A 26096-nucleotide genomic window follows, 5' to 3' on the forward strand; every position below is an offset into this window, starting at 1 on the left:
CTAAGAAAATAATTGATCCAATGGTTATGAAAGGTAGGTAAGAACAATATTATTTATTTTGTTTTCATGAAAAATAAATAATTTATATTTTCAAAGAGTTGATTCTATAATTATCTAATCAACTTATATTGTTTCAAGTAAATAATCTAATGGTTAGGTAGAATATCTAAGACTTTTTTTTTTTTAATTTCAAAGAAGAATGATCAATAATTGATCAAAATAAATTAAATAAAATAATATTTAGATATTATACTAGACTTGAATTATTTCATAATTAAAAAATAAATAAATTAATAGTTTAATATGTGAAACAAGTTTTACAAATAGTTAAAAAGGGAAAATGATTATTTGAATATAATCATTTAATAGCAAATTGATAGTATTAAGATTTGTTTTAAATATTTTTTTAGACCAAATTATATATATAGGAGGGATAGAGAAATATCATTTCAAAAGGGTCTATATTGTGACATAAATTATATAGATATATTTAGCATTCTTATATTTGCTATGAAATAATGTTTAGATTAAAATATAAATAGAATAGATATCTTAAATGTTTTGATAAAAAATGTAATATCAGATTTATTACAAAGGTTAGACTCACATCTTGAGGTTGATATCTCTACCCTATCTTAGATAGACGTGTTTAATATATTTATGCCATTTTATTATATTCTAATGTTGATTTAAAATTTGAAGAAATGAATAATTGACATGTATATGATTGTAAAATTTATATCAACTTCTTTTTATCCACTCACACTATTATACCATTACTTTATATTCATCTAGATCTTGATTGCATTCATGATCATCGAGCCTTGAAACATTAAATTTTGTTTCTTTCTTTTCTCTTTTCTCTTCCTCCATTTCTAAAATTTTGAAGGTTGCTAAGGTAGCAATAATTTGATCAATGGTGTAGTTACTCAAATAATTTCTCTCTTGTATAGCACATCTTTGTGGTTGTAGGATTCAACCAAAGTTAGCAAGGTCTTATGCACAACATCACATTCCCACAAATGTCCTCCAACAAGTATAAAGTCATCAACAAGATAAATCACTTGGTGAATGTAGTTCTCAATACTTTAATCTTCAAGGATTCTCACATACTCATACTTCTACTTCAAAATCATTAACCTAGCCTACTTTATCTTTGGATCTCTTTAAAATGCCAAACACAACTCATTCCACACAAATTTAGCTTCCTTCAATCATTTTACCCTTTGAAACACATAATCACTTATATAGTTGAGGGTTATAGAACAAACCTTTGCATTCACTTCCTTCAACTTTATCTCTTTCAGAGTCTGAGCATCACCCTATGGAGGTGTTTATTTAGTCTGAATGATCTCCTGAATTTCATTGTATAATGTCTCCAAGTGTGACTCCATTCTCTCCTTCCACTCCAGAAAATTTTTACCATAAAAAATTGAAACTTTGTAATGAATATTTTGGATAGTACTAGATCTACCTCAACTAGTTAAGTTTACTCAAGAGAAACCTTTCTCTGATACCAATTTTTGAACCCAAGGTAGGACTAAGAGGATGAGTAAATTATTCCAAACAAATAATAATTGTAGAACATAAAAAAATAATAAACGACACAAGACCAACATATGAACGTCAAGATTTTCTATGTCAAAAACCCAAACATGGAGAAACCACTATGAGAAATTGACCACAAAAATATATACAATATGAATATCAGATTACAAAGACAAGAGATAACTTCTCTGGACATGATATCCAAGGATAACTACTCATGGAGCAAGATAAAAAATAGGACATGAAAAACCTGAAGCTAATCGCATTCAAGGCAAGATAAAAAAAAAATAAATGAAAAGAAGGATCTCTTGATCATGAAGTTGTTCTTGAACTCAGCATCACATGAGCAAAATCAACACACAACTTTGAATTCAAATATCCACATTTTGTCTCATAAAATATCATTCAAACACAACTTCTTTTCACTATTCACACTTCTACTCATCTTTTCTCTTTACCATATCATTTACAGTCTCTCTCATTCTACAATCTAACTCAAATAATCACATGCCTTATATACAAGATAGATCATCAACTCTTCACCCAAGTTGTCGTGAACAAAAAGTAAATCTTTCGAATAAAAAATACACATGTTGATCCACTCCAGGAGAAAGAGGGGACCAAAACACACCCTCCATCAATCAATTCACCAATGCACACTCATTGGAACCTAAACAACATCATATCCACATGCTACACGTCTATATAAGAAATTATCAATAAAAACATATTCTCCAATGCAAATAACTAAAATTTGGATCTCTGCACGCTACAGTGAGACCCATAACATATTACACAAGGTCCCATAAATTATATTTTGAGCTAAGGATAGTTCTAACAGACAATATCATAACCATCAATGAAAAATGTCATACCACCCAAAAAACACAATGATTTTTTTGGACCTTATAACTAGCATATCCATGATAAAAAAACCATAACTAATGAAGATAACAATAATACTCAACATCAATAATATTTTTCAGACTTAAACACTTCTAGAGAAACCAATAAAACAACTATCATCAACATAAAAGATAACTCTTCACCATAGATATTCCAGACCAAACTCGAACAATAAGTTTGACATCAATGATAAACATAATACACACTTCCAAAAGTGTCCACAAGTGCATTGAAAGTGGAGGTCCTGGGAATCATTCATGCTACGTCTTTGATTGACTTCTGGAGACATTTGGATTAGCCTCCTACCGATTCTCTTGCTCTTGCAATTGCTTGGGATATTGGTCCTTTCTTCCTCCTTTGGCAAGTTTGGTTGGAAAGAAATTGTAGCATTTTTTAAGGTCATCAACACCTTATTGAGAATATTTGGTACAAAATGTTGAATTCAGTTTAGGAAACTCTTATGGCTAAGTAATCTTTTGATGAGCACTTAACCCCAGTTGATATAACAGTGATTCAATAGTTGCAGCTAGAAAACATTCTTAATAATTCTTCTCACACTCGATCTTTTCTTCACCATTCATCCTCTCAAATTAATAGGAATGCTTACTAGAGTCTTTCTCCTCGCAATGTTATTAAGATCAACACTGATGGGTCCTCTCATGGAAATCCTGGACTTGTGGGAATTGGAGGTGTTGGTAGGAACTTGTACTGGTATTATGCAATTCTTTTTTACATTGGGAATAGGTTTTGGGATGAAAAATCAGATGGAACCTCGAGCTCTCTTATTTTCTTTACAACTGGCTCTTGATTTAAATTAGAATTAGGTTATTTGTGAGCTGAGACTCTTTCCTTTTAAATTTATATTCTAAGAGCTCTTGTTGGTAGCCTTCATCCTTGGTTGCACAATTTTTTCATATTTCTTATTCTGTTATTTCTATCTCTTTTACTCATATTCCTTGTGAGTGGAATAGGGTTGTCAATTTTCTTGCTAAATAGGCATAGTATTCTTCTTATGAGTGGACTGTCTTTGATTTGGACTCTCTTTTAGTAGATAAATTCACTCAAATTTTTACTTTTATTCAAAATGATGTAGGGTGATGGTGATTTATCTATTCTACAACTTCTTATTTTCATATGGACCGTTTGGTTATGTAGGTATGTTAGGAGGCTTGTTTGGCACCTTCAGGTTCTTTGGGTGGTTATATTCACCATTATTTGGAAATATCTTAGTTTTGTATCTTGTACTTTGTAATTTTTCTATTTAATATATTTTTATCTTTTTGCCGCCAAAAAACATCAAAAACATCCCTTCCAAGAAACAACTTAAGAAGCACAAAATCACAACGAAGGACTTTAACAGGAGGACCTAAAGAATCGCTAATTTTTTAGTGAGGTGACATGTTGGATACTCTACAGTGATGGTGTCTTAGACACGTCCACAACAAGTTTCTAGATGCTAGGGAAAACATTTCCAAGTGAGCTATTAGTAGAGGAGAGATTGCAACCTACCTTGATGGGGAGAGGGCATGTTGAGATTTTTTAGTGGGAATGCATGGGTGGGATCAACTTAGTTACTTCATTGTTAATATGCATTCTATAATTATTTTTACATACATAATAGTACTTAATAATAAAAAAGAGTAAATAAAAAAAACAATGAGAACCTGTTTTAGTGCTTTCTCCATTATCATAATAACCCCTTAACCATATATGAATGCACATGAACTACTTTCTTAGTGATTCCATGTAGAAAATGATGAATAAAACTAGTTGCACAATAAAAATACCTTTTGAAGATAATTGCAAGGGTTCTACATAGTATTTCCCTTCTTTTTTCATGTGTTATTTTCCCTTCTTTTTTCATGGGTTATACATAGTATTTCCCTTCTTTTTTTATGTATTATTTTCTCATTCTAAGCCAAGAGAAATTTCTTGCATGACCAAGAGGATTTCACCTCCAAACCATAGGGTTGGAAACTAGCCCATCCCCGAGCTCGAAGAGCCAATACGGTGAATGGGTAACACATCGCAATGGGTAAAAAGGTACATATTTTATATTCCCACAAATAAAACACATAAACCAAGCAAGGATTTTTCACACAAGACTGATTGAGAATTCCAAAAGGACAAGAGAGGAACATAGTTATGGGATGTTAGGAAAAAGCTACAACCAGGTACTTCCATATATTTTCACATTCATAACAAAAAGAATTTCCACCAATAATTCATCCCAATATATGAATACGAGTGAAAACACAATTCCATAACTCTTAGCCACAATACATGGGTAGTCATACCTAGCCAAACTAAGATATCATATTAACCTTATTGGGTACTTTTACTAGTCTAATTAATCCCCCAATAGTGCCTCAAACTTTATCAACCCCATATATGGGATTCCTCTTCCCATTGAGTAAATCATTTCTCCTAACCACTAATGTAACACATATGACAATACCTACACACACAAGATGAAACACAAATAAAATAAAAATTCATAACCATTTTACACCATTCACATAAAAAATCATCAAAATGTGAGATTACAAGAAAGGATTTTGCATCCTACTTGAATGAGTCCTTACCAATTGTTGAAGGAGAGTGAAGCTCAATGCACCAACTCTCCTAGACTCCTATCCCAATTCCTAGACCTCTTAATTTCTAAGCCTCGCAATCTACATCCTCTCACTCTAAGGCAACAAATCACACACTCATGCTTCCTTCCCCCCTCCCCTTCCCATAAGGACTCCACTTTTTATTTTTGAAAATATGTTCTTTCTTCCCAGTCTTTCCCTTATCACACATGTTTGAGAAGCCCCCATTTCCTTGAATGATGCTCATGATCCCATGTGTCGCCTACTCTTTCACAATTTCCATACCATGTCCATCCTTAGTTTAACTCATCACTAATTAAAATTGTCAATTAAAAAATGATAAAACAAGAGAATAATCAACTTCCATGGTTGTAATATACTCCAAAACTCTATTCATATGGCAGGTAGGGTGTTACAAAATCATAACATAGGGGAATGCAACTTGAAAAATTACATATCAATGCAAGACAACACCAACATCACATAACACATATGCCACATCCCTATTCAACATATTTAACATGTCAAAGTTACATAACTTACACATCATTAATTACACATCTAACATATACCAATAATTTGATACTAAATGTATTATTCAAAACACAAACACATAACAAATGACTTTAGCATCTCCACATTGGCTAGGTTAGTGATACATGTTTCATCACAAGGTCATCCCCCTAACTCTCCGTCCCATCGGTCATGGGACACCTAAACATTATATATAAATGTTAATCCAACATGATGAATCATATAGTCAAAGTGATCAAATGATACAAATGAAAAACACATTATCATAGTCATCCAAAATTATCATGCAGTTTCATCTATAATTGAACTTCATTAGAAATCATGACATAAAATATACATTCACAATTATCTACATGTGCCCATAATCATTACCCATATAGGTACTATACAACATAATAATAATTATAACACATACATCATAAGATGTCTCTCATAGAACTAAGTAATTGTGCAATCCATATAATCAAAATATGATCATCCATTAGCATACATCACATCAATTTATATCTAGGTATCGGAATAAATTTTCCACCATAGAATAATAATTGCATATTGAAGAAGTCATAATGGTATAAAATAATGATCACACTTAAACAAGAGGGTATCAATATCATGACAAAGTAATCACAATATATGGTAGAAAACCTCTTAAGAAGTGGACATCGCATAACATCAACTAGTGTTCCCCTATACAAATTCTTTCATTGCATAGATCTCATTGAATAACTTCATTGCATGTCTGCAATGAAAAAATCAATACTTTCAAATAAGAGTGAAAATAATCCCAAGTATTACGTACAATTCATTCATTAGGAGTTGGTTCACAATAATATTATATAAGTGTGGCAACAATGAAATCATTGAAGATGGGTAACAATTTCATCTGTCCATTGTATGTAGTTTTCCTTTTTGATTTCCTGAGTTTGCACATCAAATGAAATGTCATTTCATTTTATTTGAATTTGCAGTCATTTCATTCCACTTTTGCAGAATACTACACCCACCTCAAAAATTATACGAATCACAACAAATTTCCAGCAAAATAATGAATAAAACAATTTAAAATTCCTACACCATATGTGCATTAAATTGGATTTTTTCGCATTATTGCTTTCACCAAAGGAAACAAAAATCTGTTTTTAGGAGTCTTGCTTTCCAAGATTGAAAGCAAATAAATGATTTTTGGTGATGCAAGCACTAGCATAATATAAAGCTTCTCCAATATTGCAAATTATTTTCCACTTCTTCATACTATACAATAGATCAATGATATTTTTTCAGCTGATTCATCTTTCAAAGTATCTCATTGTCACTTCCTAGAAAAATAAAAAAATTGAACACACTCTCTTGTTCTAGCCCACAAGCTCATGCATAATTTCAAAACAATGGAACCATTTCTAAATTTAACTATATTATATATTATTATAGACCATGTTTATTGTAGACCATGAAACAACCTTCATTATTATTATTAGTTCCTGCCTAGCGGATGCCTCTTTCATTAACTAGTGATTAGTGCGATGACAATGAACCAATCAAAAATCATTATTCTAAAATATTTTTGCATTTGCTAATGCTCAATACCGGTGAAATTGCGTATTAGTTAAGCAAACTATTCTTGACAAATTTTGTGGCGTTTAACTATTGATATTGTTGGCGGTTTGCAGGGGTTCGCGCAGTTCTCAACGAGAGATAACCCCTGCAAATTTGATAGAGCGCAGTTGGTAGAAAAACATGGCCAACAAAAAGGGCCTGCAGAATGCGAGCAACATTTGGCAAAATCACAGGATAGATTGCAAAGTCTGGATTCAAACCACACTGTTGTCGATTAGGGTTTTCATTTGTAAATGACATGTTAGCTGGCAGGTCTGGTATGATGGTTTTTGCCATGGATTGGTAGTCGCGTTGCTCAAATTTTTATCTTTGCTAAACTTTATTTAAGTTTTTCATATAAAAATGATGATATGATTGAGCTTTGCATTTTTGTAGGCTACCAGCGGAGCATGGACAGGTGGCGATTAGGGTTGCAAATTTGGTAATATTAAATTCTATAGGTTGTGTTTTCATTTGCTTCGGGAGGCTTAAATTTTTTAAGGTGATACTTATGCAGTAACTGGAAGGGTGCTAAAATACCAACAAGTAATCGGTAATTTTGCTATAGTCTGTATCACAAGTACAACTTTTGAAGATTAGAAGAAAATAGCATTGTTCTTCTTTGTCGTGAGAATAATTCATTATGCGGTTGTGTCTGTTTTTGTTTAATTACATTGTTGTTTCTTATTAAGTACATATGTTTGTGCTTGTTGATCTTGGGTTACGTTTATTTGTAATAGTTGCATCTTTGATCTATGTATATCTCAAGTAGTTGAATGCTAAGCAAATCGTTAAGTGTTGTGTGCTAGGCTCTGCAATGTGCCATTGTTATTATTGCTTGCAATGGTGATGTCAATGCGAAAATGCTACAAGCATTGGAGATTTAGCTACCCATTTTCCATCGATTGACTCCTCTTCTTTCTCTTCCACTTCTTCATTTGGCTTTTGAGTGGATGAAATATACAGGTTTCCTTCATTAGGGCCTAGATCTTCCTATTCCTTTTTCTAGGTTTTCATGACCTTTTTCTAGATTGTACTTGATATTCATCAGCTCTTTTTTATCCTAGATCTCATATAGAACCCTCTTCTTTGTTGCTTCAGCGTCCCCTATAATACCTTCCAAATTCTGTATGCACGCCGAATAGGGGATTTTCAACTACAACACTCGATAAAATTTGTTTCAGCGTGAAAAAACCAATAGAAAGATGAACACTGGTTAATTCTAAATAATACAATAAAACCAAGAAAAAACTGATAAATCTTGTTTCTAGCAAAAGGATTGCCATTGCAAAATCTCAAAGTGCTCTAAACGGATGAAGATTTTGGAGAACAAGTTCAGCACACACAACTCAGCATTAAAAATAAGGCAGGAAAGCCACTCTTAGATTGTTTTACTATTCCACATACCAAAATTCAAGAATAAAACTGTAATTCTCAAATCAACACTTTGAATCGCCCCGAAATATAAGCACACAAAAAACTTGCTAGAAAATATATAAGGAAGGATACTTTTTAAGAAGCTTAGAAATCTTGATGATTGCTCATAAAAGACTTGCTACCAGAAATTTTTTAAGGAACCGTACTTTTTTAGAAAATTGAAAATCTTGATAATTCTTTTTCAGAACAGAAAAAAAATTCTTTTACAAAAATTGAAGCAAATTTTTAATTTCACAAACAATTTTTAAAATATCCAGTTTAAAAATCTGGAAATAAAGGAGTCCTAAGATCTGAAATCTAAAAGTTGATCTAGCCTATAGCTCTGATACAATGTTAGTTATAACACTTTCAGATTAATATAAACTCAAAAAATTAAAATTTAGTTTCTAACTAAATTGATTAGATGAAAGATTTATAGTTTTCCAGATTTAGGCATAACAAAGAAATGAACAAAATAAGAAAAAGACACGGTTACCCTGGGACAACCTCTTAAGAGTAAAAACCCAGCCAGAAAAGATCCTCGGATCTGATTATGAATTATGTTCATATCAGGATTACAACACTTATCTCAAGTACTTGAAGGTGTTTGTACTTAGGACTGATAATGTCTTCCACAAAACTATACTTTCACAAGCATCAAGTAGTCATATGTGCAATCCATATAATCAAAATATGATCATCCATTAGCATACATCACATCAATTTATATCTAGGTATCGGAATAAATTTTCCACCATAGAATAATAATTGCATATTGAAGAAGTCATAATGGTATAAAATAATGATCACACTTAAACAAGAGGGTATCAATATCATGACAAAGTAATCACAATATATGGTAGAAAACCTCTTAAGAAGTGGACATCACATAACATCAACTAGTGTTCCCCTATACAAATTCCCACACCATCTGTGCATTAAATTGGATTTTTTCGCATTATTGCTTTCACCAAAGGAAACAAAAATCTATTTTTAGGAGTCTTGCTTTCCAAGATTGAAAGCAAATAAATGACTTTTGGTGATGCAAGCACTAGCATAATATAAACCTTCTCCAATATTGCAAATTATTTTCCACTTCTTCATACTATACAATAGATCAATGATATTTTTTCGGCTGATTCATCTTTCAAAGTATCTCATTGTCACTTCCTAGAAAAAATAAAAAAATTGAACACACTCTCTTGTTCTAGCCCACAAGCTCATGCATAATTTCAAAACAATGGAACCATTTCTAAATTTAACTATATTATAGATATTATTATAGACCATGTTTATTGTAGACCATGAAACAACCTTCATTATTATTATTAGTTCCTGCCTAGCGGAGGCCTCTTTCATTAACTAGTGATTAATGCGATGACAATGAACCAATCAAAAATCATTATTCTAAAATATTTTTGCATTTGCTAATGCTCAGTACCGGTGAAATTGCGTATTAGTTAAGCAAACTATTCTTGACAAATTTTGTGGCGTTTAACTATTGATATTGTTGGCGGTTTGCAGGGGTTCGCGCAGTTCTCAACGAGAGATAACCCCTGCAAATTTGACAGAGCGCAGTTGGTAGAAAAACATGGCCAACAAAAATGGCCTACAGAATGCGAGCAACATTTGGCAAAATCACAGGATAGATTGCAAAGTCTGGATTCAAACCACACTGTTGTCGATTAGGGTTTTCATTTGTAAATGACATGTAGGTGGCAGGTCTGGTATGATGGTTTTTGCCATGGATTGGTAGTCGCGTTGCTCAAATTTTTATCTTTGCTAAACTTTATTTAAGTTTTTCATATAAAAATGATGATATGATTGAGCTTTGCATTTTTGTAGGCTACCAGCGGAGCATGGACAGGTGGCGATTAGGGGTGCAAATTTGGTAATATTAAATTCTATAGGTTGTGTTTTCATTTGCTTCGGGAGGCTTAAATTTTTTAAGGTGATACTTATGCAGTAACTGGAAGGGTGCTCAAATACCAACAAGTAATCGGTAATTTTGCTATAGTCTGTATCACAAGTACAACTTTTGAAGATTAGAAGAAAATAGCATTGTTCTTCTTTGTCGTGAGAATAATTCATTATGCGGTTGTGTTTGTTTTTGTTTAATTACATTGTTGTTTCTTATTAAGTACATATGTTTGTGCTTGTTGATCTTGGGTTATGTTTATTTGTAATAGTTGCATCTTTGATCTATGTATATCTCAAGTAGTTGAATGCTAAGCAAATCGTTAAGTGTTGTGTGCTAGGCTCTGCAATGGTGATGTCAATGCGAAAATGCTACAAGCATTGGAGATTTAGCTACCCATTTTCCATCGATTGACTCCTCTTCTTTATCTTCCACTTGTTCCTTTGGCTTTTGAGTGGATGAAATATACAGGTTTCCTTCATTAGGGCCTAGATCTTCCTATTCCTTTTTCTAGGTTTTCATGACCTTTTTCTAGATTGTACTTGATATTCATCAGCTCTTTTTTATCCTAGATCTCATATAGAACCCTCTTCTTTGTTGCTTCAGCGTGCCCTATAATACCTTCCAAATTCTGTATGCATGCCGAATAGGGGATTTTCAACTACAACACTCGATAAAATTTGTTTCAGCGTGAAAAAACCAATAGAAAGATGAACACTGGTTAATTCTAAATAATACAATAAAACCAAGAAAAAACTGATAAATCTTGTTTCTAGCAAAAGGATTGGCATTGCAAAATCTCAAAGTGCTCTAAACGGATGAAGATTTTGGAGAACAAGTTCAGCACACACAACTCAGCATTAAAAATAAGGCAGGAAAGCCACTCTTAGATTGTTTTACTATTCCACATACCAAAATTCAAGAATAAAACTGTCATTCTCAAATCAACACTTTGAATCGCCCCGAAATATAAGCGCACAAAAAACTTGCTAGAAAATATATAAGGAAGGATACTTTTTAAGAAGCTTAGAAATCTTGATGATTGCTCATAAAAGACTTGCTACCAGAAATTTTTTAAGGAACCGTACTTTTTTAGAAAATTGAAAATCTTGATAATTCTTTTTCAGAACAGAAAAAAAATTCTTTTACAAAAATTGAAGCAAATTTTTAATTTCACAAACAATTTTTAAAATATCCAGTTTAAAAATCTGGAAAAAAAGGAGTCCTAAGATCTGAAATCTGAAAGTTGATCTAGCCTATAGCTCTGATACAATGTTAGTTATAACACTTTCAGATTAATATAAACTCAAAAAATCAAAATTTAGTTTCTAACTAAATTGATTAGATGAAAGATTTATAGTTTTCCAGATTTAGGCATAACAAAGAAATGAACAAAATAAGAACAAGACACGGTTACCCTGGGACAACCTCTTCAGAGTAAAAACCCAGCCAGAAAAGATCCTCGGATCTGATTATGAATTATGTTCATATCAGGATTACAACGCTTATCTCAAGTACTTGAAGGTGTTTGTACTTAGGACTGATAATGTCTTCCACAAAACTATACTTTCACAAGCATCAAGTAGTCATATGTGCAATCCATATAATCAAAATATGATCATCCATTAGCATACATCACATCAATTTATATCTAGGTATCGGAATAAATTTTCCACCATAGAATAATAATTGCATATTGAAGAAGTCATAATGGTATAAAATAATGATCACACTTAAACAAGAGGGTATCAATATCATGACAAACCAATCAGAATATATGGTAGAAAACCTCTTAAGAAGTGGACATCACATAACATCAACTAGTGTTCCCCTATACAAATTCCTACACCATCTGTGCATTGAATTGGATTTTTTCGCATTATTGCTTTCACCAAAGGAAACAAAAATCTGTTTTTAGGAGTCTTGCTTTCCAAGATTGAAAGGAAATAAATGACTTTTGGTGATGCAAGCACTAGCATAATATAAACCTTCTCCAATATTGCAAATTATTTTCCACTTCTTCATACTATACAATAGATCAATGATATTTTTTCGGCTGATTCATCTTTCAAAGTATCTCATTGTCACTTCCTAAAAAAAATAAAAAAATTGAAGACACTCTCTTGTTCTAGCCCACAAGCTCATGCATAATTTCAAAACAATGGAACCATTTCTAAATTTAACTATCTTATAGATATTATTATAGACCATGTTTATTGTAGACCATGAAACAACCTTCATTATTATTATTAGGTCCTGCCTAGCGGAGGCCTCTTTCATTAACTAGTGATTAATGCGATGACAATGAACCAATCAAAAATCATTATTCTAAAATATTTTTGCATTTGCTAATGCTCAGTACCGGTGAAATTGCGTATTAGTTAAGCAAACTATTCTTGACAAATTTTGTGGCGTTTAACTATTGATATTGTTGGCGGTTTGCAGGGGTTCACGCAGTTCTCAACGAGAGATAACCCCTGCAAATTTGACAGAGCGCAGTTGGTAGAAAAACATCGCCAACAAAAAGGGCATGCAGAATGCGAGCAACATTTGGCAAAATCACAGGATAGATTGCAAAGTCTGGGTTCAATCCACACTGTTGTCGATTAGGGTTTTCATTTGTAAATGACATGTTAGCTGGCAGGTCTGGTATGATGGTTTTTGCCATGGATTGGTAGTTGCGTTGCTCAAATTTTTATCTTTGCTAAACTTTATTTAAGTTTTTCATATAAAAATGATGATATGATTGAGCTTTGCATTTTTGTAGGCTACCAGCGGAGCATGGACAGGTGGCGATTAGGGTTGCAAATTTGGTAATATTAAATTCTATAGGTTGTGTTTTCATTTGCTTCGGGAGGCTTAAATTTTTTAAGGTGATACTTATGCAGTAACTGGAAGGGTGCTCAAATACCAACAAGTAATCGGTAATTTTGCTATAGTCTGTATCACAAGTACAACTTTTGAAGATTAGAAGAAAATAGCATTGTTCTTCTTTGTCGTGAGAATAATTCATTATGCGGTTGTGTCTGTTTTTGTTTAATTACATTGTTGTTTCTTATTAAGTACATATGTTTGTGCTTGTTGATCTTGGGTTATGTTTATTTGTAATAGTTGCATCTTTGATCTATGTATATCTCAAGTAGTTGAATGCTAAGCAAATCGTTAAGTGTTGTGTGCTAGGCTCTGCAATGGTGATGTCAATGCGAAAATGCTACAAGCATTGGAGATTTAGCTACTCATTTTCCATCGATTGACTCCTCTTCTTTATCTTCCACTTGTTCCTTTGGCTTTTGAGTGGATGAAATATACAGGTTTCCTTCATTAGGGCCTAGATCTTCCTATTCCTTTTTCTAGGTTTTCATGACCTTTTTCTAGATTGTACTTGATATTCATCAGCTCTTTTTTATCCTAGATCTCATATAGAACCCTCTTCTTTGTTGCTTCAGCGTGCCCTATAATACCTTCCAAATTCTGTATGCACGCCGAATAGGGGATTTTCAACTACAACACTCGATAAAATTTGTTTCAGCGTGAAAAAACCAATAGAAAGATGAACACTGGTTAATTCTAAATAATACAATAAAACCAAGAAAAAACTGATAAATCTTGTTTCTAGCAAAAGGATTGCCATTGCAAAATCTCAAAGTGCTCTAAACGGACGAAGATTTTGGAGAACAAGTTCAGCACACACAACTCAGCATTAAAATTAAGGCAGGAAAGCCACTCTTAAATTGTTTTAATATTCCACATACCAAAATTTAAGAATAAAACTGTAATTCTCAAATCAACACTTTGAATCGGCCCGCAATATAAGCGCACAAAAAACTTGCTAGAAAATATATAAGGAAGGATACTTTTTAAGAAGCTTAGAAATCTTGATGATTGCTCATAAAAGACTTGCTACCAGAAATTTTTTAAGGAACCGTACTTTTTTAGAAAATTGAAAATCTTGGTAATTCTTTTTCAGAACAGAAAAAAAATTCTTTTACAAAAATTGAAGCAAATTTTTAATTTCACAAACAATTTTTAAAATATCCAGTTTAAAAATCTGGAAAAAAAGGAGTCCTAAGATCTGAAATCTGAAAGTTGATCTAGCCTATAGCTCTAATACAATGTTAGTTATAACACTTTCAGATTAATATAAACTCAAAAAATCAAAATTTAGTTTCTAACTAAATTGATTAGATGAAAGATTTATAGTTTTCCAGATTTAGGCATAACAAAGAAATGAACAAAATAAGAAAAAGACACGGTTACCCTGGGACAACCTCTTAAGAGTAAAAACCCAGCCAGAAAAGATCCTCGGATCTGATTATGAATTATGTTCATATCAGGATTACAACACTTATCTCAAGTACTTGAAGGTGTTTGTACTTAGGACTGATAATGTCTTCCACAAAACTATACTTTCACAAGCATCAAGTAGTCATATGTGCAATCCATATAATCAAAATATGATCATCCATTAGCATACATCACATCAATTTATATCTAGGTATCGGAATAAATTTTCCACCATAGAATAATAATTGCATATTGAAGAAGTCATAATGGTATAAAATAATGATCACACTTAAACAAGAGGGTATCAATATCATGACAAAGTAATCACAATATATGGTAGAAAACCTCTTAAGAAGTGGACATCACATAACATCAACTAGTGTTCCCCTATACAAATTCCCACACCATCTGTGCATTAAATTGGATTTTTTCGCATTATTGCTTTCACCAAAGGAAACAAAAATCTATTTTTAGGAGTCTTGCTTTCCAAGATTGAAAGCAAATAAATGACTTTTGGTGATGCAAGCACTAGAATAATATAAACCTTCTCCAATATTGCAAATTATTTTTCACTTCTTCATACTATACAATAGATCAATGATATTTTTTCGGCTGATTCATCTTTCAAAGTATCTCATTGTCACTTCCTAGAAAAAATAAAAAAATTGAACACACTCTCTTGTTCTAGCCCACAAGCTCATGCATAATTTCAAAACAATGGAACCATTTCTAAATTTAACTATATTATAGATATTATTATAGACCATGTTTATTGTAGACCATGAAACAACCTTCATTATTATTATTAGTTCTTGCCTAGCGGAGGCCTCTTTCATTAACTAGTGATTAATGCGATGACAATGAACCAATCAAAAATCATTATTCTAAAATATTTTTGCATTTGCTAATGCTCAGTACCGGTGAAATTGCGTATTAGTTAAGCAAACTATTCTTGACAAATTTTGTGGCGTTTAACTATTGATATTGTTGGCGGTTTGCAGGGGTTCGCGCAGTTCTCAACGAGAGATAACCCCTGCAAATTTGACAGAGCGCAGTTGGTAGAAAAACATGGCCAACAAAAATGGCCTACAGAATGCGAGCAACATTTGGCAAAATCACAGGATAGATTGCAAAGTCTGGATTCAAACCACACTGTTGTCGATTAGGGTTTTCATTTGTAAATGACATGTAGGTGGCAGGTCTGGTATGATGGTTTTTGCCATGGATTGGTAGTCGCGTTGCTCAAATTTTTATCTTTGCTAAACTTTATTTAAGTTTTTCATATAAAAATGATGATATGATTGAGCTTTGCATTTTTGTAGGCTACCAGCGGAGCATGGACAGGTGGCGATTAGGGGTGCAAATTTGGTAATATTAAATTCTATAGGTTGTGTTTTCATTTGCTTCGGGAGGCTTAAATTTTTTAAGGTGATACTTATGCAGTAACTGGAAGGGTGCTCAAATACCAACAAGTAATCGGTAATTTTGCTATAGTCTGTATCACAAGTACAACTTTTGAAGATTAGAAGAAAATAGCATTGTTCTTCTTTGTCGTGAGAATAATTCATTATGCGGTTGTGTTTGTTTTTGTTTAATTACATTGTTGTTTCTTATTAAGTACATATGTTTGTGCTTGTTGATCTTGGGTTATGTTTATTTGTAATAGTTGCATCTTTGATCTATGTATATCTCAAGTAGTTGAATGCTAAGCAAATCGTTAAGTGTTGTGTGCTAGGCTCTGCAATGGTGATGTCAATGCGAAAATGCTACAAGCATTGGAGATTTAGCTACTCATTTTCCATCGATTGACTCCTCTTCTTTATCTTCCACTTGTTCCTTTGGCTTTTGAGTGGATGAAATATACAGGTTTCCTTCATTAGGGCCTAGATCTTCCTATTCCTTTTTCTAGGTTTTCATGACCTTTTTCTAGATTGTACTTGATATTCATCAGCTCTTTTTTATCCTAGATCTCATATAGAACCCTCTTCTTTGTTGCTTCAGCGTGCCGTATAATACCTTCCAAATTCTGTATGCACGCCGAATAGGGGATTTTCAACTACAACACTCGATAAAATTTGTTTCAGCGTGAAAAAACCAATAGAAAGATGAACACTGGTTAATTCTAAATAATACAATAAAACCAAGAAAAAACTGATAAATCTTGTTTCTAGCAAAAGGATTGGCATTGCAAAATCTCAAAGTGCTCTAAACGGATGAAGATTTTGGAGAACAAGTTCAGCACACACAACTCAGCATTAAAAATAAGGCAGGAAAGCCACTCTTAGATTGTTTTACTATTCCACATACCAAAATTCAAGAATAAAACTGTAATTCTCAAATCAACACTTTGAATCGCCCCGAAATATAAGCGCACAAAAAACTTGCTAGAAAATATATAAGGAAGGATACTTTTTAAGAAGCTTAGAAATCTTGATGATTGCTCATAAAAGACTTGCTACCAGAAATTTTTTAAGGAACCGTACTTTTTTAGAAAATATAAAATCTTGATAATTCTTTTTCAGAACAGAAAAAAAATTCTTTTACAAAAATTGAAGCAAATTTTTAATTTCACAAACAATTTTTAAAATATCCAGTTTAAAAATCTGGAAAAAAAGGAGTCCTAAGATCTGAAATCTGAAAGTTGATCTAGCCTATAGCTCTGATACAATGTTAGTTATGACACTTTCAGATTAATATAAACTCAAAAAATCAAAATTTAGTTTCTAACTAAATTGATTAGATGAAAGATTTATAGTTTTCCAGATTTAGGCATAACAAAGAAATGAACAAAATAAGAACAAGACACGGTTACCCTGGGACAACCGCTTAAGAGTAAAAACCCAGCCAGAAAAGATCCTCGGATCTGATTATGAATTATGTTCATATCAGGATTACAACACTTATCTCAAGTACTTGAAGGTGTTTGTACTTAGGACTGATAATGTCTTCCACAAAACTATACTTTCACAAGCATCAAGTAGTCATATGTGCAATCCATATAATCAAAATATGATCATCCATTAGCATACATCACATCAATTTATATCTAGGTATCGGAATAAATTTTCCACCATAGAATAATAATTGCATATTGAAGAAGTCATAATGGTATAAAATAATGATCACACTTAAACAAGAGGGTATCAATATCATGACAAAGCAATCACAATATATGGTAGAAAACCTCTTAAGAAGTGGACATCACATAACATCAACTAGTGTTCCCCTATACAAATTCCTACACTATCTGTGCATTAAATTGGATTTTTTCGCATTATTGCTTTCACCAAAGGAAACCAAAATCTGTTTTTAGGAGTCTTGCTTTCCAAGATTGAAAGCAAATAAATGACTTTTGGTGATGCAAGCACTAGCATAATATAAACCTTCTCCAATATTGCAAATTATTTTCCACTTCTTCATACTATACAATAGATCAATGATATTTTTTCGGCTGATTCATCTTTCAAAGTATCTCATTGTCACTTCCTAGAAAAAATAAAAAAATTGAACACACTCTCTGGTTCTAGCCCACAAGCTCATGCACAATTTCAAAACAATGGAACCATTTCTAAATTTAACTATATTATAGATATTATTATAGACCATGTTTATTGTAGACCATGAAACAACCTTCATTATTATTATTAGTTCCTGCCTACCGGAGGCCTCTTTCATTAACTAGTGATTAATGCGATGACAATGAACCAATCAAAAATCATTATTCTAAAATATTTTTGCATTTGCTAATGCTCAGTACCGGTGAAATTGCGTATTAGTTAAGCAAACTATTCTTGACAAATTTTGTGGCGCTTAACTATTGATATTGTTGGCGGTTTGCAGGGGTTCGCGCAGTTCTCAACGAGAGATAACCCCTGCAAATTTGACAGAGCGCAGTTGGTAGAAAAACATGGCCAACAAAAAGGGCCTGCTCAATGCGAGCAACATTTGGCAAAATCACAGGATAGATTGCAAAGTCTGGATTCAAACCACACTGTTGTCGATTAGGGTTCTCATTTGTAAATGACATGTTAGCTGGCAGGTCTGGTATGATGGTTTTTGCCATGGATTGGTAGTCGCGTTGCTCAAATTTTTATCTTTGCTAAACTTTATTTAAGTTTTTCATATAAAAATGATGATATGATTGAGCTTTGCATTTTTGTAGGCTACCGGCGGAGCATGGACAGGTGGCGATTAGGGTTGCAAATTTGGTAATATTAAATTCTATAGGTTGTGTTTTCATTTCCTTCGGGAGGCTTAAATTTTTTAAGGTGATACTTATGCAGTAACTGGAAGGGTGCTCAAATACCAACAAGTAATCGGTAATTTTGCTATAGTCTGTATCACAAGTACAACTTTTGAAGATTAGAAGAAAATAGCATTGTTCTTCTTTATCGTGAGAATAATTCATTATGCGGTTGTGTCTGTTTTTGTTTAACTACATTGTTGTTTCTTATTAAGTACATATGTTTGTGCTTGTTGATCTTGGGTTATGTTTATTTGTGATAGTTGCATCTTTGATCTATGTGTATCTCAAGTAGTTGAATGCTAAGCAAATCGTTAAGTGTTGTGTGCTAGGCTCTGCAATGGTGATGTCAATGCGAAAATGCTACAAGCATTGGAGATTTAGCTACTCATTTTCCATCGATTGACTCCTCTTCTTTATCTTCCACTTGTTCCTTTGGCTTTTGAGTGGATGAAATATACAGGTTTCCTTCATTAGGGCCTAGATCTTCCTATTCCTTTTTCTAGGTTTTCATGACCTTTTTCTAGATTGTACTTGATATTCATCAGCTCTTTTTTATCCTAGATCTCATATAGAACCCTCTTCTTTGTTGCTTCAGCGTGCCCTATAATACCTTCCAAATTCTGTATGCACGCCGAATAGGGGATTTTCAACTACAACACTCGATAAAATTTGTTTCAGCGCGAAAAAACCAATAGAAAGATGAACACTGGTTAATTCTAAATAATACAATAAAACCAAGAAAAAACTGATAAATCTTGTTTCTAGCAAAAGGATTGGCATTGCAAAATCTCAAAGTGCTCTAAACGGATGAAGATTTTGGAGAACAAGTTCAGCACACACAACTCAGCATTAAAAATAAGGCAGGAAAGCCACTCTTAGATTGTTTTACTATTCCACATACCAAAATTCAAGAATAAAACTGTAATTCTCAAATCAACACTTTGAATCGCCCCGAAATACAAGCGCACAAAAAACTTGCTAGAAAATATATAAGGAAGGATACTTTTTAAGAAGCTTAGAAATCTTGATGATTGCTCATAAAAGACTTGCTACCAGAAATTTTTTAAGGAACCGTACTTTTTTAGAAAATTGAAAATCTTGATAATTCTTTTTCAGAACAGAAAAAAAATTCTTTTACAAAAATTGAAGCAAATTTTTAATTTCACAAACAATTTTTAAAATATCCAGTTTAAAAATCTGGAAAAAAAGGAGTCCTAAGATCTGAAATCTGAAAGTTGATCTAGCCTATAGCTCTGATACAATGTTAGTTATGACACTTTCAGATTAATATAAACTCAAAAAATCAAAATTTAGTTTCTAACTAAATTGATTAGATGAAAGATTTATAGTTTTCCAGATTTAGGCATAACAAAGAAATGAACAAAATAAGAACAAGACACGGTTACCCTGGGACAACCGCTTAAGAGTAAAAACCCAGCCAGAAAAGATCCTCGGATCTGATTATGAATTATGTTCATATCAGGATTACAACACTTATCTCAAGTACTTGAAGGTGTTTGTACTTAGGACTGATAATGTCTTCCACAAAACTATACTTTCACAAGCATCAAGTAGTCATATGTGCAATCCATATAATCAAAATATGATCATCCATTAGCATACATCACATCAATTTATATCTAGGTATCGGAATAAATTTTCCACCATAGAATAATAATTGCATATTGAAGAAATCATAATGGTATAAAATAATGATCACACTTAAACAAGAGGGTATCAATATCATGACAAAGCAATCACAATATATGGTAGAAAACCTCTTAAGAAGTGGACATCACATAACATCAACTAGTGTTCCCCTATACAAATTCCTACACCATCTGTGCATTAAATTGGATTTTTTCGCATTATTGCTTTCACCAAAGGAAACAAAAATCTGTTTTTAGGAGTCTTGCTTTCCAAGATTGAAAGCAAATAAATGACTTTTGGTGATGCAAGCACTAGCATAATATAAACCTTCTGCAATATTGCAAATTATTTTCCACTTCTTCATACTATACAATAGATCAATGATATTTTTTCGGCTGATTCATCTTTCAAAGTATCTCATTGTCACTTCCTAGAAAAAATAAAAAAATTGAACACACTCTCTGGTTCTAGCCCACAAGCTCATGCACAATTTCAAAACAATGGAACCATTTCTAAATTTAACTATATTATAGATATTATTATAGACCATGTTTATTGTAGACCATGAAACAACCTTCATTATTATTATTAGTTCCTGCCTACCGGAGGCCTCTTTCATTAACTAGTGATTAATGCGATGACAATGAACCAATCAAAAATCATTATTCTAAAATATTTTTGCATTTGCTAATGCTCAGTACCGGTGAAATTGCGTATTAGTTAAGCAAACTATTCTTGACAAATTTTGTGGCGCTTAACTATTGATATTGTTGGCGGTTTGCCGGGGTTCGCACAGTTCTCAACGAGAGATAACCCCTGCAAATTTGACAGAGCGCAGTTGGTAGAAAAACATGGCCAACAAAAAGGGCCTGCACAATGCGAGCAACATTTGGCAAAATCACAGGATAGATTGCAAAGTCTGGATTCAAACCACACTGTTGTCGATTAGGGTTCTCATTTGTAAATGACATGTTAGCTGGCAGGTCTGGTATGATGGTTTTTGCCATGGATTGGTAGTCGCGTTGCTCAAATTTTTATCTTTGCTAAACTTTATTTAAGTTTTTCATATAAAAATGATGATATGATTGAGCTTTGCATTTTTGTAGGCTACCAGCGGAGCATGGACAGGTGGCGATTAGGGTTGCAAATTTGGTAATATTAAATTCTATAGGTTGTGTTTTCATTTCCTTCGGGAGGCTTAAATTTTTTAAGGTGATACTTATGCAGTAACTGGAAGGGTGCTCAAATACCAACAAGTAATCGGTAATTTTGCTATAGTCTGTATCACAAGTACAACTTTTGAAGATTAGAAGAAAATAGCATTGTTCTTCTTTGTCGTGAGAATAATTCATTATGCGGTTGTGTCTGTTTTTGTTTAACTACATTGTTGTTTCTTATTAAGTACATATGTTTGTGCTTGTTGATCTTGGGTTATGTTTATTTGTAATAGTTGCATCTTTGATCTATGTATATCTCAAGTAGTTGAATGCTAAGCAAATCGTTAAGTGTTGTGTGCTAGGCTCTGCAATGGTGATTTCAATGCGAAAATGCTACAAGCATTGGAGATTTAGCTACTCATTTTCCATCGATTGACTCCTCTTCTTTATCTTCCACTTGTTCCTTTGGCTTTTGAGTGGATGAAATATACAGGTTTCCTTCATTAGGGCCTAGATCTTCCTATTCCTTTTTCTAGGTTTTCATGACCTTTTTCTAGATTGTACTTGATATTCATCAGCTCTTTTTTATCCTAGATCTCATATAGAACCCTCTTCTTTGTTGCTTCAGCGTGCCCTATAATACCTTCCAAATTCTGTATGCACGCAGAATAGGGGATTTTCAACTACAACACTCGATAAAATTTGTTTCAGCGCGAAAAAACCAATAGAAAGATGAACACTGGTTAATTCTAAATAATACAATAAAACCAAGAAAAAACTGATAAATCTTGTTTCTAGCAAAAGGATTGGCATTGCAAAATCTCAAAGTGCTCTAAACGGATGAAGATTTTGGAGAACAAGTTCAGCACACACAACTCAGCATTAAAAATAAGGCAGGAAAGCCACTCTTAGATTGTTTTACTATTCCACATACCAAAATTCAAGAATAAAACTGTAATTCTCAAATCAACACTTTGAATCGCCCCGAAATACAAGCGCACAAAAAACTTGCTAGAAAATATATAAGGAAGGATACTTTTTAAGAAGCTTAGAAATCTTGATGATTGCTCATAAAAGACTTGCTACCAGAAATTTTTTAAGGAACCGTACTTTTTTAGAAAATTGAAAATCTTGATAATTCTTTTTCAGAACAGAAAAAAAATTCTTTTACAAAAATTGAAGCAAATTTTTAATTTCACAAACAATTTTTAAAATATCCAGTTTAAAAATCTGGAAAAAAAGGAGTCCTAAGATCTGAAATCTGAAAGTTGATCTAGCCTATAGCTCTGATACAATGTTAGTTATGACACTTTCAGATTAATATAAACTCAAAAAATCAAAATTTAGTTTCTAACTAAATCGATTAGATGAAAGATTTATAGTTTTCCAGATTTAGGCATAACAAAGAAATGAACAAAATAAGAACAAGACACGGTTACCCTGGGACAACCTCTTAAGAGTAAAAACCCAGCCAGAAAAGATCCTCGGATCTGATTATGAATTATGTTCATATCAGGATTACAACACTTATCTCAAGTACTTGAAGGTGTTTGTACTTAGGACTGATAATGTCTTCCACAAAACTATACTTTCACAAGCATCAAGTAGTCATATGTGCAATCCATATAATCAAAATATGATCATCCATTAGCATACATCACATCAATTTATATCTAGGTATCGGAATAAATTTTCCACCATAGAATAATAATTGCATATTGAAGAAGTCATAATGGTATAAAATAATGATCACACTTAAACAAGAGGGTATCAATATCATGACAAAGCAATCACAATATATGGTAGAAAACCTCTTAAGAAGTGGACATCACATAACATCAACTAGTGTTCCCCTATACAAATTCCTACACCATCTGTGCATTAAATTGGATTTTTTTGCATTATTGCTTTCACCAAAGGAAACAAAAATCTGTTTTTAGGAGTCTTGCTTTCCAAGATTGAAAGCAAATAAATGACTTTTGGTGATGCAAGCACTAGCATAATATAAACCTTCTCCAATATTGCAAATTATTTTCCACTTCTTCATACTATACAATAGATCAATGATATTTTTTCGGCTGATTCATCTTTCAAAGTATCTCATTGTCATTTCCTAGAAAAAATAAAAAAATTGAACACACTCTCTTGTTCTAGCCCACAAGCTCATGCATAATTTCAAAACAATGGAACCATTTCTAAATTTAACTATATTATAGATATTATTATAGACCATGTTTATTGTAGACCATGAAACAACCTTCATTATTATTATTAGTTCCTGCCTAGCGGAGGCCTCTTTCATTAACTAGTGATTAATGCGATGACAATGAACCAATCAAAAATCATTATTCTAAAATATTTTTGCATTTGCTAATGCTCAGTACCGGTGAAATTGCGTATTAGTTAAGCAAACTATTCTTGACAAATTTTGTGGCGCTTAACTATTGATATTGTTGGCGGTTTGCAGGGGTTCGCGCAGTTCTCAACGAGAGATAACCCCTGCAAATTTGACAGAGCGCAGTTGGTAGAAAAACATGGCCAACAAAAAGGGCCTGCAGAATGCGAGCAACATTTGGCAAAATCACAGGATAGATTGCAAAGTCTGGATTCAAACCACACTGTTGTCGATTAGGGTTCTCATTTGTAAATGACATGTTAGCTGGCAAGTCTGGTATGATGGTTTTTGCCATGGATTGGTAGTCGCGTTGCTCAAATTTTTATCTTTGCTAAACTTTATTTAAGTTTTTCATATAAAAATGATGATATGATTGAGCTTTGCATTTTTGTAGGCTACCAGCGGAGCATGGACAGGTGGCGATTAGGGTTGCAAATTTGGTAATATTAAATTCTATAGGTTGTGTTTTCATTTGCTTCGGGAGGCTTAAATTTTTTAAGGTGATACTTATGCAGTAACTGGAAGGGTGCTCAAATACCAACAAGTAATCGACAATTTTGCTATAGTCTGTATCACAAGTACAACTTTTGAAGATTAGAAGAAAATAGCATTGTTCTTCTTTGTCGTGAGAATAATTCATTATGCGGTTGTGTCTGTTTTTGTTTAATTACATTGTTGTTTCTTATTAAGTACATATGTTTGTGCTTGTTGATCTTGGGTTATGTTTATTTGTAATAGTTGCATCTTTGATCTATGTATATCTCAAGTAGTTGAATGCTAAGCAAATCGTTAAGTGTTGTGTGCTAGGCTCTGCAATGGTGATGTCAATGCGAAAATGCTACAAGCATTGGAGATTTAGCTACTCATTTTCCATCGATTGACTCCTCTTCTTTATCTTCCACTTGTTCCTTTGGCTTTTGAGTGGATGAAATATACAGGGTTCCTTCATTAGGGCCTAGATCTTCCTATTTTTTTTTCTAGGTTTTCATGACCTTTTTCTAGATTGTACTTGATATTCATCAGCTCTTTTTTATCCTAGATCTCATATAGAACCCTCTTCTTTGTTGCTTCAGCGTGCCCTATAATACCTTCCAAATTCTGTATGCACGCCGAATAGGGGATTTTCAACTACAACACTCGATAAAATTTGTTTCAGCGCGAAAAAACCAATAGAAAGATGAACACTGGTTAATTCTAAATAATACAATAAAACCAAGAAAAAACTGATAAATCTTGTTTCTAGCAAAAGGATTGGCATTGCAAAATCTCAAAGTGCTCTAAACGGATGAAGATTTTGGAGAACAAGTTCAGCACACACAACTCAGCATTAAAAATAAGGCAGGAAAGCCACTCTTAGATTGTTTTACTATTCCACATACCAAAATTCAAGAATAAAACTATAATTCTCAAATCAACACTTTGAATCGCCCCGAAATACAAGCGCACAAAAAACTTGCTAGAAAATATATAAGGAAGGATACTTTTTAAGAAGCTTAGAAATCTTGATGATTGCTCATAAAAGACTTGCTACCAGAAATTTTTTAAGGAACCGTACTTTTTTAGAAAATTGAAAATCTTGATAATTCTTTTTCAGAACAGAAAAAAAATTCTTTTACAAAAATTGAAGCAAATTTTTAACTTCACAAACAATTTTTAAAATATCCAGTTTAAAAATCTGGAAAAAAAGGAGTCCTAAGATCTGAAATCTGAAAGTTGATCTAGCCTATAGCTCTGATACAATGTTAGTTATGACACTTTCAGATTAATATAAACTCAAAAAATCAAAATTTAGTTTCTAACTAAATCGATTAGATGAAAGATTTATAGTTTTCCAGATTTAGGCATAACAAAGAAA

Source organism: Cryptomeria japonica, chromosome 3, assembly GCF_030272615.1.
Source record: "Cryptomeria japonica chromosome 3, Sugi_1.0, whole genome shotgun sequence".
Taxonomy (NCBI): domain Eukaryota; kingdom Viridiplantae; phylum Streptophyta; class Pinopsida; order Cupressales; family Cupressaceae; genus Cryptomeria; species Cryptomeria japonica.